This window comes from Camellia sinensis, chromosome 8, assembly GCF_055761805.1.
Source record: "Camellia sinensis isolate YWXY chromosome 8, ASM5576180v1, whole genome shotgun sequence".
NCBI classification, from domain to species: Eukaryota; Viridiplantae; Streptophyta; class Magnoliopsida; order Ericales; family Theaceae; genus Camellia; species Camellia sinensis.
In genome coordinates this window covers 8,773,496-8,793,218 of record NC_138968.1, presented here as the reverse complement: position 1 = coordinate 8,793,218, position 19,723 = coordinate 8,773,496, and the positions used below count along the sequence as shown (strand labels likewise).

The following is a 19,723-nucleotide window of genomic DNA, read 5'->3' as shown; positions in this document are numbered from 1 at the left end:
CTCCCACATAATACAATGTATATAAACAATTATCATATACACGATCAATCAATACACAAATTCGATGTATTATTCCAACCGTCATATTCAATGACATATTCAACCGATTAGTTTTATTTCACCTAATCATCATGCAGTGTCTACTACAATCAATAAGCTCATTTTAAGACCCAAGATATACATATATTGGTCAAAATAGCAAAACCCCTCTTTATTCAAGTTGAAACCCTAACACCCAAAATCACCCAACTTCAACATTAAATCAAAATGACCAAAAGTTTATGTCAAAGATCATAAAAATGAGTAGTTATCCCTACCTCAAATGGAGAGACCAAATGGAGAAGATGAAGGATTTTAAAGCCAATAGTTTTCGAATCAAAATGAAGAGCAAGCCATCCCTTCCTCTTCCTCTTAAGATTTCTCTTTTGTTCTCCTTCCTCTCCTTTAGTCGAATGTGTGTGTGTGAGAGTGTTACTAGTGTTTGCCATGCTAGGGAATGGTGATATTTATAGGCAAATCTGGTGTAACATGGCATAGCAGCCCACTGGTTAGAATTGAAAAGTCAAGTTAGGATTTATTGGTTCATTAAAGCCCACTAATAAATACTAGTTGGATTATGAAAAGACACTAGTTGGATTATGAAAAGACACTAGTTGTCATTAAATAAATACTAGTTGGATTATGAAAAGACACTAGTTGGATTATGAAAAGACACTAGTTGTCATTAAATGAACACTAATAAGGATATTAAATGAACCACTAATAAGGATATTAAATGAACAAGTTTGTCATAAAAGCCTACTAATTGGAATTTGAAAGGACAAGTTTGAATATGAATGGACCATTATGAAAATTTAATGGACACTAACCCTTGGTTTCCAACCACAATCAACTTGTTTTCCCAAACACACCCAACTTGTTTCAAACCTACCCAACACGGCCCAAGACTCATATACAAAGAGTAAAGGATGAAAACAGGAATAAGACAACAACACATCCACAGAACCGAGTCCGAAATACAATTAAACAATGAAGGGAAAGCCGGGATCGCTATATGATGCCTCTTACTTTGTTGGAAAAATCTCATGTAAGTGATTCTATGACTGACTTTGATAAAGTCTATTTTGATTGAGAACATTTAATCTTATCTTAGACATAAAAAGCTCAAAAGTGGAAGTGAATTCATGATGTTAAATGCCATGACTACATATTTGTTTCAACTTTTAAAGGTTAATCATATGAATAATCTCTCAATTATTATTGATTATTATTTTACTTTTTTAATTTTAAAATTGTGTATTTAAATCCTTTTAATTTTAAAATTGTGCATTTAAATCCTTTTAATTATAAAATTGTATCAGTAGCTGAAACAACAACAAACAACAAATACATAAATATACAAATCTTGGATATGTGGATATACATATATATATATATATATATATATATGGAGAGATAGAGAGAGAGAACAGAAACATAAAACTTGACCATTGTTGTTGGTGAGATTTATAGAATTCAAGAAACAAAGGGGGAAAATCAAGAACACTACAGCCTCTTCTTCAACACTTTCTCACACACACATACACAATACAGAAGTTGATGAAAAGAGGTTTTTACTGAAAACGGAAGGATTCGAAGGAGCTTACCAATATATCTGATTCGAAGCCCCCATATTTGGATCAGGTGTTCTTTGAAACCTTCAGATCTGGCTTTAATTACTTCGAAATCCTTCAAATCTTGTCTCTTGTTCTTTTCTTCAACGAGCACCACCACCGCCATCCTCTTCCACCACTGTAGCTATCGATCAGAGGTGATAATGAGAAGACAACAGCGGCGGTGAGTGTGGATGAGATCGGCAGAGGGGAGAGAGAGAGAGAGAGAGAGATAAGTCTGGTGACAGAGAAGAGTGAAAATGAGCGAGAGAGAAAAAAAAAATGAAATTGAAATCAAAATCATTGAGCTTGATGCAGATAGGTTTACCTTTCAGTAAATAAAATCGATTTTGAAGCTTGATGTAGATAGGTTTACCTCTTAGTGATTTCTATGTGAATGGAATAGGTAAACAAATTAAATCACCAAGATGATTCCAATCGATTCCTATTCTGACATCACTCTGAGATTTAAGGGATCACCGAGCTGAAGCGAGAGAGTGAGCGAGAGATTTGAGGCATCTTCTTTCTGAGACTGAAGAGTAAAGAATGAGAGTCTCAAGAGGGAGGGAGAGGGTGTGAGAGATTATAACACACTCGGAGGCGTTTTCTATCAGCTAAATGCTGCCGTTTTGGTTAGCACAAAAGGCGACGTTTATAAAACGCTGTTAAATATTAAAAAAGACGACGTTTAAGAAAACGCCATCATTTAAATGCCGTTAAAACAAACATTTCCAGTAGTGTTTGCATGTGTGCATCATTCATTTGTCTTGCATGTACCAGGCTTGGCGCATCATTCAAACTGCATTGTATTTCAATACAATTTCTTGAATACGTGTTTCAAAGCATGTTATCAAGTGTTGCATTCATATGCCATTCTAGATAGTCGAGCCTATTTTAGTTGCATTTTTGCATGTGTTGCATTAGGCATCTTAACATAGCTAGGATCATGCATGATTACTAACTAGGTTTTGTTTTGGCTCGGAGTACACTGTAAGTGTTTATGCTTTAACATCCTTGCATGTGTGTAAGTGTTGCCATGACAGCATACTTGCCATGAGGCTATTTGCTTACTTGATAAACTGCATGAATGCCTGTGGATGAAGGCTTCATTGCTTGAATTGGAACAATTCATCAAAATGTGTGTTTTAAGCCCACTTGAAGTGGCAAAATCATGTTGTTTTAAGCCCTCTTGAGGGTGGCAAATCCGCGCTTTAGCCTACTTGTGAGTGGCAATTCCAAACTATTTTCGAAAAACAAGCATGAGATGTTTTGTTCCAAATTGAGTGATTTAGTCTATACTTGTATGCTATGCGCATCATATAGTAAGGTTAGCTAATAAACCGGAATAAGAACACATGTGTTTTCAAAAATAACATATTATGTTTAGTAGAGGCCGATCCTTTGATCGGGCGAGCGGGGGTGCTCATTTCATGACCTTCCCCCCTCGTACCCAAGTTCCCGAGCCGAGGCAACTTTGGTGATGACGGACACGTGGTCTTAGGCACGAGTCAGGGTTTCCTAAATTTCCCAAAATAAAATATTTAGGTGGCGACTTTGAAATCTGGCAAAGCAGTCCATGTTTGGCACTTCTTGATTAAAATCGATTTTCCAAAACGATTTGCCGGATTTGGACTCTTTGGTGATTTATCAGTCTTACATTGCACTTTGTGAGATTAGATTCAGAACCGTGACAGGAGTCCGAACTGTAGTAGCTAGAACCCAATTCGCGCCCTCTCTGAAAGGGGGGCTGCGCGGAGAGAGTCCGGGGCGGTCTACAATGCTCCTACTGTGAAAGAGGATAAAACTGATCGACAAGTGATTGCTGCGGTCGATGCCTGGAAATATGTTGATTTCCTTTATCAGAATTACATTTTGAATGGAGTTGATAACACATTATACAACGTTTATAGTCCTATCAAGACGGCAAATGAACTTTGGGAGTCTTTGGAGAAAAAGTACAAAACAGAAGATGTTGGCTCAAAGAAATTTGTGGTTGGCAAATTCCTAGATTTTGTGATGGTTGATTCTAAGACTGTGATCAGCCAAGTTAAAGATCTCCAACTTATTCTGCATGACATCTATGCAGAAGACATGTCTCTTAGTGAATCCTTCCAAGTTATTGCTTTAATTGAAAAATTACCACAAGATTGGAAGAAATTCAAGAACTATCTCAAACACAAGCGCAAAGAAATGACTTTTGAGGAATTAATTGTGTGTTTGGGGATTGAGGAGGACAACCGCAAGTCTGAGAAGTGGGCTGGTAAGCATCCAATGGAGTTCCTCACAAGGCTCTAAAGGAGAGAAAACTAAGAAGTACAAGTTTAATGGCAAATGTTACATCTGTGACAAAGAGGGACATCGGGCGAAAGATTGCCGTAGCAAACGCAAAGGCAAAGGAAGATCAAGCAAGAAGCCTGCTCAAGCCAATATAACCGAAGTGGAAAAAATTCCCAATGGTGTTGAGGATATAAATCTTTCTGCAGTTGTTTTCGAGTCAAATTTTGTTGGAAATCCTAAAGAATGGTGGGTGGACACTGGTGCTGTAACAACTTGAAAATTTAAATTGTCCCTTAAATTTTATATTACAATTATTTAATTATAAATGAGAAAAACCCTAAAGGTTTCATTAAATATTCTGTAAGAGTAAAATAAAATATTGAATATTATGGTTGTATGTGATAAAATGAAATTTAATTAGGGATTATATATTATAAAAGAAAAGGTATATAATTAGTTTAAAAAAATTAGGCCAAATTAGAATTAAATCAAAGGTTAAAAAAAAAAAAATAATAGTCCCTACATGTGCTCCAGCAAAACATATAGATTGATGACTATGCAAGTATAGTTTTAAAGACTTGGTGAGTCACCTAATCTAGAGGGATAGGCGAAAGTAAACAAATTATCACCTATTGGATATAGGCCACGTGTTAACTTTTGATTAGGGACTAAGGTTTTCACTAACTATAAATAGCGGGGCTTAGTGGGTTGCTAAGCGGGAGGAAAAATGATATAACTAAGGGCAGCATACAAAGAAATAGGAAGTCGATATGAGGAAAGTAAAGGTTAAGGGTCAATATTTAGGTGAGTTATATTATACCTTGAGTTACCATTATATGTTTTACGTATGTTTTGAGTTACCATAGTTTATTTTATGCACATTGTGTTTTATAAATTATATTAGCATTTTTAATTTATGAACCTTATTTTATATAATAAGGAAAACCCATGGATATAACTGTTTATTAAAATGTGTTTTGAGTAATTATTTTATAAGTACCACCACGGAGGTCCCATGCCTTGAGGGACTTAAATAATTATTGGCCCTCTGATTAGTCACTTTGTGACCCCTCTGTCTATCATGGATCCACTGACACTCTAATTTCTGGTGTGGAGCAAAGTGTTGTACAGAGCTAAGTGCTACACTATCTGGGAGCCACCTCTATAGTTTGTACAAACCACCTCTTAAATCCATACATCTGTTCTGTTCTGTACCGTGGTTATGATTTCTGGTGTGGAGTAAAGTACTGTATGGAGCTAAGTGCTACACTATGGTGGGAGCCACCTCTAGAGTTCGTACGAGCCACCTCTTGAGTCTATACATCTGTTTAGTTCCGTTTTATACCGTGGTTATGATTATTTTTCTTATATGATTTCTGTATTATATGTCAAATGATTTTCGTATTATATCTTATGTATTTTAATATCAAGCTTTGTTTAGCTAATAATTATCAATGGTGAATTTTATGCCCTGATGCTCTTAGTATAATATTTCTCACTCTACCATGTGCTTATAGCTGTTTACCAATTTTCAGGAAACAATGCAATTCAGAAATAGCTTTTGGAGAGTTTTAGACAGAAGGCTACGGAATAGACACACATTACACTTTTATAGTATTTATAGTTCTATTCTTCATATGTAAATATCGGCCTTTTTGGTCAATGAATTGTGTGATAAAAATAGAAGCTTCAATGATTATTTTGGTACCCTTACTGAAATATTATTTCTGCTTGCGTTTATTTATTTGTTCAAGAATTGACCGGAGGTAACTTTAGTTACTGGCCATCATGATGCTTAACCCTTGGGTACAGGGAGTGGGTTGTGACAGGTGTTATTCACCACATCTGTGCTGACAAAAAGATGTTTACATCTTATTTTATAGTGGATAACGGTGAACAACTTTTTATGGGCAACTCCTTGACTACTAAAGTTGAAGGACAAGGAAAGATTATTCTGAAGATGACCTCTGGAAAGTAACTCACTCTCAACAATGTGCTGCATGTACCGGATATTCACAAGAATCTAGTCTCCGGATCTCTGTTGAGTAAAAATGGGTTTAGGCTAGTTTTTGAAAGTGACAAATTTGTACTTACCAAAAACGAGATGTATGTAGGAAAATGTTACATGTCTGATGGCCTTTTCAAAATGAATGTAATGACTGTTGTACCCTCTATTATTAATAAAAATACATCTTCTTCTTACTTATTTGAGTCTTCAAATTTGTGGCATGGTAGACTAGGACATGTTAATTATGGATCTTTGCGTAGATTAATTAATATGGAATGTTTACCTAAATTTCACATTGATTCAAATCATAAATGTGAAATTTGTGTTGAGGCAAAATTATCCAAAACTCCTTTTCATTCAATTGAAAGAAGTACGGAACTACTTAAATTAATTCATAGTAACATTTGTGATTTTAAATCAATTCAAACCAGAGGTGGGAAAAAATATTTTATGACTTTCATAGATGACTATACTAGATATAGTTATGTTTATTTAATTCGAACCAAGAATGAAGCTTTGGAAACTTTCATTCAATATAAGAATGAAGTTGAAAATCAACTTGGTAAGAAAATTAAAAAACTTAGAAGTGATAGAGGTGGTGAATATGAATCACCTTTTGGTGAATTTTGTAAAGAACATGGAATAATTCATCAAACCACCGCACCTTACTCACCTCAGCAAAATGGAATTGCTGAAAGGAAAAATAGGACTTTAAAAGGAATGATAAATGCCATGTTAATAAGTTCTGGATTACCTCAGAACTTGTGGGGGGAAACAATACTTTCTGCTAATTATATACTTAATAAAGTACCCCGAAAGAAAGTGAATCAAACACCTTATGAAATGTGGCATGAGAAAGTACCATCCTACAAATACTTAAAAGTGTGGGGGTGTTTGGCTAAAGTGACTATTCCTAGTCCTAAAAAGACTAAGATAGGTCCTAAAACTATTGATTGCATTTTCATTGGTTATGCCAAGAATAGTAGTGCATATCGGTTTTTGATTCATAAGTCAGAACATTCCGAAATGCATATAAATACTATTATTGAATCTTGGAATGCATCGTTCTTTGAACATATATTTCCAAACAAGACTGGACAAGAGACTAGTACTAATAAAAGATCTTATGATGCTATTACTAGTCATGATCAAGAACAAGATAAAAAATAAGAGCAAGAGATAGATCAAAATGAGGAAGAGGAACCTAGGCGTAGTCAACGTGCTAGAACTTCAAAATCTTTTGGTCCATATTTTCTAACTTTTTATGAGAAAATGAGCCCTTAACTTTTAAGGAAGCTATGTCCAGTCCTAAGGCTCCTTTGTGGAAAGAAGCTGTAAATAGCGAAGTTGAATCCATCCTCCAAAATCACACTTGGGAATTGGTGAATTTGCCACCAAGTTGTAAACATCTTGGATACAAGTGGATTTTCAAAAGAAAAATGAAAGCGGAAGGATCAATTAACAAATACAAAGCAAGATTTGTGGTCAAAGGATATAGACAAAAAATGGTCTTGATTACTTTGACACATACTCACCAGTTACTAGAATAACATCCATTAGAATGCTAATTGCCATTGTATCTTTGTACAATCTAGAAATTCATCAAATGGATGTGAAAATCGCTTTCTTAAATGGTGAGTTAGATGAAGAAATTTACATAGAACAACCAGAAACATTTTCTGTTCCAGGAAAAGAAAAGAAAGTGTGTAAATTGGTTAAATCATTATATGGTTTCAAACAAGCGCCCAAGCAATGGCATGAGAAATTTGACAGAGCAATGATGTCAAATGGATTCATAATTAATGAATGTGACAAATGTGTTTATATTAAAAACCCAAACAATGGTTATGTTATAGTATGCCTTTATGTGGATGATATGCTCATCATACGTACTAATAACGACATGATTAAAACTTCTAAGAAAATGTTGAATAAACATTTTGACATGAAGGACATGGGGCTTGTTGATGTAATTCTTGGTATGAAAATTACGAAAACATCAGAAGGTTATGCTTTGTCACAATCAAATTACATTGAGAAAATACTTAACAAATTTAGTAAAGATGATGATCATCTTACTAGAACACCTGTGGATGTTAATTTATTTCTTTCTAAGATGTTAATTTATTTCTTTCTAAGAATGTACAGGAAAGTATTTCTCAATTAGAGTATGCCCAAATTATTGGAAGCTTAATGTACTTGATGAATAACACTCACTCGGATAGCTTATGTAGTAAGTAAATTAAGTAGATATACGAGTAATCTGAGAGTAGAACACTGGAAAGCTATTATAAGAGTTCTAAGATATCTCCGATTTACTCGTAACATTGGGCTTAATTATACTAGATATCCAGCAGTACTTGAAGGATACTGTGATGCAAATTGGACATCGAATACTAGAGACTCAAAATCCACCAGTGGGTATGTCTTTACTCTTGGTGGGGCGGCCGTATCTTGGAAATCTTCCAAATAGACTTGCATTGCTAGGTCTACTATAGAATTAGAGTTTATAGCTTTAGATAAAGTTGGGGAAGAAGTAGAATGGCTTCGTCACTTGAAGATATTCCAATGTGACCAAAACCGGTGCCTGCTATATGCATACATTGCGATAGTCAATTAGCAATAGGTAAAGTACAGAGTCATATGTATAACAGTAAGTCACGACACATTCATCATCGACATAACATTGTGAGACAACTACTCTCTAATGGAATTATTTCCATTGAATAAGTGAAGTCTAAAGACAACATAACGGATGAGAATTCATCGAGGGGAATGGGACTTAAGCCTATTAAATAAGAGTTACCACAATGGCAACCCAATCTAGTTGACTAGAGATCCCAAGATCTAGGTTCAAAGGGACAACCGAGTTATATATGACTTATAAGGATCACTGGGGAGTTAAACTCCTATCCATTTCTATGATGAAATAGTGATGTCTGCAGCGTTTTAGGTTAAGTAAATACTTTTAATGATTCTTATATCTAGGAATACCTAGTGGAGTATGGTAGGCTACTCTTCATAAGAATCACCTATATGAGTGTGAATTGGGCTGGCTCTATGAGATTTGTGAAATGCTACAATTCTTTAGAGCACTCATGAAAGACCAGGTTGTTTAGGGCCAAAATGAACACAATAGTGAGAACTAAACTGCGTCTGGTAATATACTGTGTGAGTTCTATTGTCTTGGTTTACACAAATGGCTAAACAGTTCAAGACATCATGTTCACTGGTTAGCTAGTAAATCCAATAGTGTCTCACAAGGGAAGGTTCAAAGTCGAAAGCTACCTATCCTTTGCAGGATATTTCCAATTTTTGTACTCTCTGTAATTAGATCATGTTGTTTCATTTTCTCTCTGTCAAATTCCATTCATGTAGGGGATTGTTGGAATTTATGGTTTTATAGGCTTATTTTGGGCCAACTTTGAGCTTAAATTTGAGTGGGGCCCACATGTCTTTTGGGGTGGGTCCAAAGATGTGGCATGTTCTTTGCTGCATGGCAAGTCACACGGTAAATACGGTTCGTCAAAACCATTTATGAGTGAATGGGAAGTTAACATCGTTTTCGGGTCCGTGGAATAGGAAATTGAAGAAGTAAAATGTGGGTTTCCTTGAAATGGTTATCCCACATTAGAAACTTAAGAAAACTTATGTGTGTATATAAGTTCTAGGTGACAACACTTGGGTTGGGCCCAACGGGCACCCAAGATTGTAGAAGGGAGGAGTTATAGACAAAGTGACCTTTGGCTCAAACCACCAAACACGCACGCACACCGCCGCCGTTAGTCTGACCGGCCAGCCAAGCCGAGCCGTGCCGGGAGCTGGTGCAGGTGGTGGGTTGGGTCGATTCTAATAATAATTTTTTAGACAAACTTTATTTGAATTTTTTTCCAAAAATTCTTACGGGAAATTTATTTTTTCTGAACAAAATTAATTCAAATTTTGCGCCAAAATTTGAATTCAATTTTTTTGTACGTACAGTGCCTTTTCCAGGTCTATATCAGCAGGTTCAAACAGTCCTGCGGGCAGATTAAAGGGTTCATTTCAGCAGGTTCAAACAGTCCAACAGACAGATTAAATTCCAGCAGGTTCAAACAGTTCATACCTGTTCAGTTTGAACCAGATCTGTTCATTTCAAAAACATACCTGCTCAGTTTGAATCATACTTGTTCGGATTTATCCAATGGTCATCAATTTTTCTATAAATAGAGATCATTTTCAGCAGATTTTCATATCCATAAAATTCATTTGTCTTCCTGGTTTCTCTCTCTCTCTGCATTATTCTTCATTCTAGTTTTTAGAGAAATATTTGAGAGTATAGAACATAGGTTCTAGTTTGCCGAAACAAATTGTTTTTAGTGCTAATACAATCTGTAAAAGATAATTGTATCTTGGGAGATAGACGCCATTTATCCATAAGTACCGAAGCGAGGCAAATCTGTCTTAAGGACAGAGTGTCACACACTCGACTTAATCTATTTTTGTACTTATTCATCTCGGTAAAATAAATTCTGTAAGTAATTTATTTTTATTTGTTTGATTTGTTTCAAGTTTTTTTATTTTACACAGAAGATTATTCCAAAATTATCTTCGTGATTATGACAAAGTAGAAGTATTCCATTTGCTCAATCCTCGAAAAACCTCGACAAGGACAAGACTCGCTGTTTCAAGTGCCTTGATCGATCATTGGAGATTGTTTTGATCAAAACTTTTAAAGAAGTTGAAGGAAAGAACATTGATTACCTCTCTGGTTTGGTTGGGAAGAAGATTGTGCCTGTCTTACTTGTCCAAGACTGTGTCGATGACAACAACGCGAGCGAGATTATTGGGTGGCTAAACAAGAAGAAGCGGTGGTCTACAGTGTTTGTTTGTTTTGGCATCGAGTATTTTCTATCGGGGGATGAGATTGAAGAGATAGCTTATGGGTTGGAGCTTTCTGGTGTTAATTTTGTATGGTTTGTGAGGTTTTCAATGGGAGCAAATACAAGTGTTGAGAAGGCAATGCCTAGAGGGTTCATTGAGAGGGTAGGAGAGAGAGGCATGGTGGTGAAAGGCTGGGCTCCTCAACTGAAGATTTTGCTGCACCCAAGCATTGGTGGTTTTGTGAGTCACTGTGGATGGAGCTCAGTGATGGAGGGAATGAAGTTTGGAAGTCCAATCACAGCCATACCAATGCATCTTGATCAGCCTGTAAATGCTAGGTTGGTGAAGGAGATAGGGATTGACATGGAGGCTGTGAGGGACAAGAATGGGTTGCTTGATCGAAAAAATGTGGCCGAGGTGATTCAGAAAGTGGTGGTTGAAGATGGTGGGGAGGCGGTGAGGAGCAAAGCAAGGGAGTTAAGTGAAACCCTAAGTATCAAATGGGTGGAGGATATTGTAGACACCCCAATTTTGACCGGCCCTAGGACTTGGGCGCTTTCTTTTGTTTACTCGATGATGACAATTAGAATGTGTTTCTCACAGAATCCTCAATAAGAGAGATAGAAATTGAACTTTAATCCCAACTTTCACCATGATGGCTAAATTGTTTTAAACTACTAAATATTTTATTAGTTTAGTATTTTGTAATTTTGGATAATTTTATGTGTTTGTTCATATTTTTGATGTTTTTATATAAATTGGTATAAATTATATATTTTATATATATAAAAGAAAATAATAAAAAAAGTTATATTATTATATTATATGTTTAGTATTTTAGTACAAATTATATAAATTATATATTATATTATATATATTATAAAAGAAAAATAATAAAATTTTTTATGTCAATCAGCCCTGGGGTGCCGACATCCAAGCACATAATGTATATATATGTGTATATATTATATTAGATATATATTATATAATATTTATATTATTATATTATACTTTTTTGTTTATGTAAGGACAAAGGCTCAGGAAAGAAAAAAGAGAAGAGAGAGGCTAATCAAAGGGAGGAGGGAGGCAAATCAGAGAGAAAAAGGAAGTGGTGCAAGAGAGTTGGAGAGAAAAAGAATTAGAAAGAAAAAAAATTAGTTTTTTTTTGAGAGAGAGAGGGAAAATAAAATATTTTCTTTGATATTTTTATTTCATCAATACACCATTCAAAAACCAACCACTAAAGTTGTAATTCCAAATTTTGGGCAGAGAATTGAGAACACATTTCAGACTTGAGAGTAATCAAAAGAAATTTTGTGACTCAAAAAATTCATCATTTCCCCAAAAGGTGAATTTTCATAAATTTTCATTTAATTTAAAAATGTGATATAATTTGTTTAAATACTTCATTTATTTCTTTTCATAACTGTGTATTTATCACTTTAATGGGAATGCTGCACCACCCACATATCTGTTGTAATTTATTATTATTATTATACTGTTTTACTGTTTCAACGGGAAGGCTGCACCACCCACATATCTGTTGTAATTTAAATATTGTATATAAACTGTTGTAATTTATTACTTTAAATAATTTACTCCACCGGATGAATAGTAACCACCGGATGAATAGTAACCTCCGGCGGTGAATAGTAACCCCGATGGTGAATAGTACCTCCAGCAGTGAATAGTAAAAGTGGTAGGTTTCTCTCAAATTCTTTTGGGGCTGTTTTTCAACATCTAAACTATGTGATTTGAAGTTGTAAAAGTGGAGGGGTTAGCCACCCTTCCTTCTACTTGTTTACTAACTTGATCCTATTTAATGTTGCTCGCTTTCTATAGCTTAATTTTAGCACTATTGTATGCTATTTAGGGGGCTGTTTAATTTATTTCAATGATTTATGTTTTAAATATCAAGATTGTTTGTATTAATCAATTAATCAATTTCGCATAATCATCTCTGCACCCTCCTTCCATTCTTTGCTTATTTCGATTAAAAAGTTGTGAAAAATTAAGATTGTGGTTCAAGTATAAGAAAGGAACTCTTCCATGCTTAATGGTTTAATCTCTTCGGAGGTTCATTACCAAAGGTATAAAGCGCTCTATGCTTAATGGTTTAATCTCTTTGGAGATTCACTACCAAAGGCATAAAACGTTTTATGCTTAGGAGGTTCATTACCAAAGGTATAAAACGTTCTATGCTTAATGGTTTAATCTCTTTGGAGATTCACTACCAAAGGCATAAAATGTTTTATGTTCAGGAGGTTCATTACCAAAGGTATAAAATGTTCTACGCTTAATGGTATAATCTTTTTGGAGATTCACTACCAAAGGCATAAAACATTTTATGCTTAGGAGGTTCATTACCGAAAGTATACAACGTTCTATGCTTACTGATTTAATCTCTTAGGAGATTTACTACCAAAAGAATAAAACGCTCTATACTTAATGGTTTAAATTCTTTGAAGGTTTACTACCCCAAATGTATACATGTTTTTATACTAAAGCACAATCTTTTATTTTTCATTTCTTTTTATTCATCAGTGTGTTTACTTTTAAGGGACTAATTGACCCTTGGAAATCACTAAGGAAAGTGTCATTATCACTTATTATCAAGTTTGGATTTCAAGTCATTATCACTCAAGTTTGGATTTTTCTAAGTCATTATCACTCTTTTGAGTTTGATTAGTTCTTGTTGCACATCTTGAGTTTGACTTGGCATCCTTTATCGCTTGTAAATAAGTTTGACTCTTCCTTTGTAATTTCCCCCGAAGAAAATAAGATTTGTTTCTCGGGTTTTCTCGAGTTAAGTTGATGCTTGTTTCTCTTTATTGCGTTTTGGACTTAGTGGACGTAAATATCACTTTTGCACAAACAGGAGAAAAGATAAAGAAATGGAAAGGTAATAAAAAGGTTAATAAAATTGGATTACAACCGACATAAAGAACTAATATGATTACTTGAATTCGGTCGGACGTTATACCGAGTTTATTGTGTCAAGGCTTGTCTTACATCAATTCTTGTAATAAATTAGACAACCCCTTTCATTTATTATTCATTCAGCTTTGTAATAATTATTTATTCGGACATTTGGACATTCGAACCCTCCTTCGCGAGGACAAATATGTAATAAGTTGTATGTCTTCCAACCCCCATTCTTTCTCCCTTTTATTTCACTGTTTATGATGGTTAGATTACTGACATCATGTTTAGTTAGCATTTTCCATGATTTACATCCATTCGTTTACATGCATAAAAGTTCGGCTCATTATATTATTCAAATGTCAAATTCAAACTCCTTACTTGCATACATGCGCTATCACATGCCTTGAATTGACTCACATGCCATACTAGTAGCCAAACCTTAATTGCACGTTGCATGTGTTGCATTAGTCATTAAATTAGGATCATGCATTTTTTTTTTCTAACTATTTGCTTTCTTCTTGGACTCGCCTTCAGACGTTAAGGTAAGCATTTTTGCTTTAGCATATTGCATAAGTGTGAATGCTGTCATATCAAACATACTACCATGAGGCTAACTATTTATTTGACATACCTGTTTGAATGCCTGTGGATGAAGGCTAATCACTTGAATTGGGATACTTGATTCATGTATATATGAGATCACCATTTTAAGTGATACATATTCAAAACACTTTTGTCAAAACAAACATGAAATCAAACGTTCCAACTTTTCGTGAAATTAGTCTATATTTGTATGTTACATATAGAACAAGAACATATACTGTACATAAAAATCACATCATGATTAGTAGAGGCCGATCTTTGATCGGGTGAGTGGGGTGTTCAATTATTGACCTTCCCCTCTCATACCTAAGTTCCCGAACCAAGACACTTTGGTAACGACAGATTAATGGCCTTTGGCATGAGTCATGGGTTTCCTAAATTTCCCAAAAATAAATATTTAGGTGGCGACTCTGAAATCTGGTAAAGCAATCCATTTTTGGCATTTGATTCAAACATCGATTTTCTAAAAGAAATTGCTGGATTTGGACTTTTTTTGTGTTTCCATTGTTTCACATTGCACTTGTGAAATCAGAATCAAAACCAATATAAGTAGAGTCCGAACTATAAGGGCTATTCATTCTTCCGAAAGGGAGCGCGAAAAGCCGAGCTATACATATAGATGGGGTTGGTGGAGGAGTTGGTGAGACTTTATAGCCAGAAAAAGAGACAAGAGTAATCTATTGGTACTGTTAGAATTCAAATTTAGGTGTTTTTTTAGTTTTCAGTCAGGTTATATTAGTTTCCATGGTTAGTATTTAGTTTTTAGGTCAAGTGGTCGCATATTTACATGTCATTCTCTAATTGAAAGGGCATATCATATGCGATGTCAGTCAGAGTTATTAATTTTTTTCGTTCTTCCTAGATGTGATTAGGCTTTAACGAAGAAAAAGGTGTCAAGAATTGTCAATCTTGTTTATCTTGCATGCCCAAATATTTTATAAAAAATTGATCTTTTTGTTATTGATTTAGACTTTATTTAATTTTATTTTTGTTTATTGGTTTGGTAAACTGCCACTTCTGCCATAAGGGTTGTGAATTATATAAACACGTGTATGTGAAATTTGGTAGATAAAGTAAATCAATATACTAGGTACAAATTAATTTCCAACAACGCAATTATTTTATTCTCACAATCTCCTGCAATTCCATCAGCTTTTTTTGTAACAACTTGTTAAATTCTAGGATAATTTATAATGCACAACGTATCATATGTCCTAATTAAATCTTTATTTTAATTTTTTTGACTTTTTAATATTTTAATAAATTTTTAACTAAAATTATTATTATTATTTTTTTCAAATACACCCCTTAGTCGAATATAGAGTATAAATGGATAATTGATTTGAATTGAGACTAGATGGCCAAGGGACAAGTTTGTCATTCTCCGTCTTTTCCTTGCATCTTATCAGGGACAGGACAAATAATATAATATATTATCAAATGGTGATTTATAATTAATGAAAATTAAAATATGTAAGATGTAAAAGAAATTAATGAAAATGAATAGTAAGTGTAATATTTTGTGCTTTAATTTTATCATATTAAAAAAAGTAAATGATATATATTATATAAACTAGTGGAAGTTCACGTGCTTTGCACATGGTAATTTTTCTTATATTTATGTTTTTTTTTTCTTGGTTTGTAGGTTTTATGTTATTTTTACTTTTTGAACCATTTTGTTATTTTTTTTTGTTAATGTTTAATGTTTATGTTTTGAAAGTGTGGATATTTTTTGGTTGAAGTTTGATAAGTCGGATTAGGAGTGTAATCAGACTCCATGTCCTTCATATGTATGAGGGGCATTTATATTTTTATTTAAGTATTAAAATTTAGAAAGTAGGTTGAAACAATAATATAAGATAATTGCAGTCCATATCATATGGTTGGACTTATTACTATTAAACATATAATTCACCAAGTTGATTCACTTTAGTTATGTGTATGCATGTAGAAACCATTTTGTAATTAAAAGATGTACAAATAAAACACCCAACTAACATTGTAATAATATTATTATTTAAGGTGAAGAAATAAAACGTTCAACTAATAATGTAATATTTTTATTATAATTTTGGAATAAATTAAAAAATATTTTACAAAATTCATTCCTTCTCTAGTTTGATCCTCTTTGAGGAATTTTGGAAATTTGTTGTATTTGTATTTTCCATTTTATATTGATCTTCGTCATTTTGTACTTCTTCTGCTATAATCTTCCCAGATCTGCGATCCTTATCAATCATCTTGTGTAGCATTGTGATAAACATGTATGTATGTCCAAAAGCAAGTTTTAGCGCGTTATAGAATTTGTTATTCTTACCATCCTACAACAACAATAACAATAGTATAGTTTTAAATTAAATTATTTTCTTGGCTATGTATGTATGTTACTAATGTGACATTTTTATGTATTTGGTAAACTTGCCTTGTCTTTGGATGCTATGAATTCAGTTGCTGAACATCCAATAATTTTCTCAGTCGCTTCAAATAATGTGACATGTAGTTGTCTTTCTCCATCTCCCACTGTAAGCTTCATCAAATATCTAATATTTGATGTGACAAATGTAAATAAATTATGAGGTTGTAATTTTGTTATTTAATAAATGCAAAACATTGATTTGTGTTATTATATAGAACTATCACATACCTTGGATGATACTTTGAATTCGAGTTCTTGCATTTACTGCATTCTGCTCCTTGTTCAGTTTGATAAACTTTCTTATTGCATACTTTGCAAGCAATATACCAAGGTTGGTCTAGATTGTCTATACGAATGATTGTCGCTTTGAAGGAACAATGTGTACTCTATTTGGATATTTATAGTCATGGTGTATTAATATTAATATTAATTTGGTGACGTAAAAGAGGAATCATAATATTTGGAATTATTACAATTATTATTAGGATGATAAATTACATACCTGAAAATCAAGTAATGAACGTTCTATCAAATCTTCTATCTTCACTCGTTCGGGACTTTGCTTACTTGTTGCCCATAACGTTGTACTTGAGTTGCTTTCAATTGTTTTTTTTTTATTGTAACTATACATAATATTTGTTAATTTCCTTATTGTATGAAAGCTGTAAATATGGAAATAGAAACAATATATTTTATAATATACAATTCTCTAATATTATCAGCTTCAAGTATTATCAGGTTTATTTGAATTACAGTTGATAAAATTGTGGATATAGATATTGCACCTGTTTGAAATGAAAATTGTGAGTGTATATATATATATATATATATTAAATTAAATAATGTGAAATTCTAAATATATATAATTAGTGATTTATATATTTTCATTATAAGGCACTAATAATAACGTCATATTTAATATTATTTTAATTTTAAGTGTTTAAATATAGGGATATTTATCAATAAATCTCATCTCACAAACAAGTACTCCAATTAGTCCCAAGTTTTTTCTATTGATCTGTTAAGTTCTATTAGTAGAGAGTTTCTTTCCATGTGGTCTTATTTTTTATTTTGGTAGTGTTTTGGTGGACAACTATACCCTTTTATTAATGTGACAAGTATGATGTGATACTCCAATGTGACAGGTATTAATGTGACATTCTAAAAAAATTAAAAAGTCTTTAGTGTACTTTTCCTAAATGTGACAACGTGGCGGCTATAATGTGACACTCCAAAACTTTTACTCAAAAACAAAAAAAGAAAAAACTCTTTAGTGTACTTTTTCCTAGTGTGACAATGTGGCGGGTATGATGTGACACTTTCAAAAAAAATAAACTCTTTAGTGTATTTTTTCCTAATGTGACAACGTGACGGGTATGATGCGGCACTTCAAAAAAAAAAAAAACAAAAACTCTTTAGTGTACATTTCTCAAACGTGACAACGTGGCGGGTATGATGTGACACTCAAAAAAAATTAAAAACTCCTTAGTGTACTTTTCTCAAACATGACATGTGACACTCCAACGTGGCGGGTATGATATGACACTTTAAAAAAATTAAAAACTCTTTAGTATACTTTTCCCAAATGTGACACTCTAACGTGACGGGTCGGGTAATGAGAGGGGAGAGTGGTTTGTGTGTCACGTGTAATGCATCAACCCACAAAGCAAAAAGTATAAAAAGCCTTAGTATACTTTTGTGTTGTGTGTCACCCAGTCACGCGCATAACGTGGCAAGTTTTAAGCTTACACCAAATAAAAACCTTACATAAAGTAGCCCATGATTAACCCAATGGCACTTGTGTCTTTTCTACAATAGAGAGAACCAAATGGATTACAAGAAAAAAATTGGGACCAAAATGAAACACAAGATCAACATTTAGGATTTATGGGTAACTTCCCCTTAAATGTACCTGAATATATACTCACAATTATATACTCCATGACTTATCCTTTCTATTAATTTTCTTATTAGTCCTTCAGCGTCTCGTTCATAAAAATCCAAAAAAATGAAAAAATATAAAATAATAAAAATAATAAACGATTTCATTAGAAAAGAGTAAGTGCCTTCTTGTTTGTCTAAAAATGTCTTTAGCTGATGTAAATGAATGCATATTTGAATTTTGTTGCATGTTAATGACACCATTAGCTACTCCAGGTCTATTTCTTTTAAGGTTTTTTTTGATGCCATCCAACCTCTCCTCTAGCAAATAATAATGGGTATTGCAATGGATCGTAACAACCACGATAGTGTCGCACTCTATGCTTATGCCACGAATTTGAGTGAACTATAATATCACGTTCATGAGGTATATTTGGGTTATTTCCTTCAATCCAAATTGTAGCTACCTGATCAGCTGATGGTGAGTTGTAAACCCTTTGATCCAACTTCACATTTGTACTTATATGGATTTGAAAAGTATCTAATGGAACATGTTCTAGTGTACATAAAAACAAAGCATACGGATTTTATGAAACTATCTCAATTAGTTTACCAATAACAACCTTACAAAGTGGTGCATCGTTTAGTTTACTCAATCTATTCTGAAGTTCATTGTCTGTATCGTAGAAGTACAACTGGAAATAACAAGGATCCTTACCATATGGAATCAAAGATAGCAAATCATGGTATATTTGACCTTGTGCACAAAATGTATAAACACCTCGTCTAGAATTTGCCAATTCCTTGTCTAATTTCACGCCAAATGATGTGATTATATGCTCGAATATGTCTACGAAATTCAATAGCCTCTATAGTTTGAGAAGTGGACAAGGTTATTAGACATTCTGGAACTTCGGGGCTTGCAAGCACTACTTCTCCTTTATAGCAACAAAAGCTCGAAGGTTCATAGTCAAACCTTTTAGCTTTACAAAAGGTACAAGGTGTCATTTTAAGTAATTCATGCAATTCATGTGTCAGAGAGCAAACAATGTCTGAGTGATTTTCCGATCACACTGCCCAACCCAGTATTCAGCTGGA

General features: G+C 33.6%; 1 pseudogene; it reads left to right on the top strand.

Annotated features, from left to right (window-relative positions):
* Positions 1 to 11,415, top strand: part of LOC114308646 (UDP-glucosyltransferase 29 pseudogene) — a 32,317-nt pseudogene extending 20,902 nt beyond the window's left edge.
* The last annotated feature ends 8,308 nt before the right edge of the window (positions 11,416 to 19,723 follow it).